Source organism: Tenrec ecaudatus, unplaced genomic scaffold, assembly GCF_050624435.1.
Source record: "Tenrec ecaudatus isolate mTenEca1 unplaced genomic scaffold, mTenEca1.hap1 Scaffold_748, whole genome shotgun sequence".
Taxonomy (NCBI): Eukaryota; Metazoa; Chordata; class Mammalia; order Afrosoricida; family Tenrecidae; genus Tenrec; species Tenrec ecaudatus.
Window position 1 is genome coordinate 157355 of NW_027459645.1, and position 1798 is coordinate 159152.

General features: G+C 42.9%; 1 pseudogene; it reads right to left on the reverse strand.

Annotated features, from left to right (window-relative positions):
• Positions 1-412: 412 nt before the first annotated feature.
• LOC142436881 (stathmin pseudogene) lies at positions 413-951 on the reverse strand (annotated as a pseudogene).
• Positions 952-1798: the final 847 nt, after the last annotated feature.

Genomic DNA, 1798 nt, shown 5'->3' on the forward strand with positions numbered 1-1798 from the left:
AACCATTCAAGTACAGTAGCATCTGGTAAAATCGGGACAGAACTGGGATTTAAAAGCAAACAGATATTCAGCATCTAACAGTTTTGAGAAGCCACTACATACTCTTTCACAAACATGTTTCCACGGGGCCAATACAGTGCTAGCCATTCACCCAGCGCACTGAGTGCACCGAAGTAGAAAAGAGGCAACAAGAAAAATAGCTACGTTAGAAACACTCCAACACTTTAGAAAAAAAGAGTCAAACACTTTTTGTTTCTCCCCTTTAGCCCCTAAAACAACATCACATGGTCTGGATCTACCTATTTACGTCCTACGTTGGCTTCTAGTCTTTGTCAGGAGGGAAATAGTAATAGTAGTAAAATGACACTGGCCAGCACGGTCTTTGGATCTCGAGGAGGGAGGGGAGAAAGTCAGTCCTCAGGACAAACTAGTTGGCTGCAGTCTCATCAGCGGGGTCTTTGCATTCCTTGTTCTTCCGCACTTCTTCCACGTGCTTGTCCTTTTCTCGCAAGCGCTCCAGCTTGGCCACCATTTGTGCTTCTCGGTTCTCTTTGTTGGCTTCCATTTTGTGGGTCAGCTTCTCCTCGGCCATCTTGCTGAAGTTGTTGTTCTCCTCGATTGCTTTCTGCAGCACCTCCTTCTCGTGCTCCCGCTTCCCGGCCAGCTGCTTCAGGACCTCCGCCTCATGGGACTTGCGTCTTTCTTCTGCAGCTTCTAATTTCTTCTGAATTTCCTCCAGGGAAAGGTCCTTCTTCTTTGGAGGAGAAAGAGGGAATTCTGGGACGGCCTCTTTTGAACGGGGGCTGAGTATCAGCTCAAAGGCCTGGCCAGAGGCCCACTTCTCCAGTTCTTTCACCTGGATATCAGAAGAAGCCATGGTGAACAGAAGACAAGAGACTGGCAGTGTACGCTCTGCAATCCACTGGGAAGGAAAGCCCTGCTCGGTCCGAGCCGCCTGGCCACACTCTCACAAATGTAGTTTTATGCAATCATTTTGGCTTAGAGGCCCTAGAAAATATTGTCTATCCAAATATTGTTGTTTGAAAGCAAATAATTATTAAGAAGATCCTCAAAAAAAGAAAATAAACTCACCCAAAAGTGAAAGACCGCATACAAAGTATATATATATATTTATATATATATAAATATATATATAAACATATATACACACATTCTAATATGACACAAGGATGGTGATACTTTATTCACATACTTTGGACATGTTGCCCAGAGAGGCCAGTCCCTGGAGAAGGCCATCACGAGGGCAGTGACAAGGAGGAAGGCCCTCCAGGAGATGGATTAACAATGGCTGCAACAATGAGATCAAATGTAAGAACAGTTGTGAGGACAGTGCAGGACTGGGCAGTGTTCTGTTCTTTTGTGCTTAGGGATGCTTTGAGTAGGAACCAACTTGATGGCACCTATCAACAACAAATTCATAAACTTTGCTAAGTACTCTAGAATGTCCACCTTTTTTAGATTTTAAATAGAGAGGCTATCTACAGAGAAATCCATCTACTATAAAGATCGATAGACTGTCAAAATCCTATACAGGGTTGCTATGAGTTGGAGTATACATTAGGGCAGTGGGTTAGATGTAAAAATATTGATAGACTGCCTTTTCCACTGAAAAGTAAATGTTATTTATTGAAAATCTATTAGGAGCCAGGTAATATTCTAGGCACCCTAGTCATCCAGGATGAAACAATAAGTAAGGAGTAAAAAACTTCCTTTCCTCATGGATTGCCCATTGTAAATGCTCTTTATCACACTGAATATTATCAGTCCACTATACAGC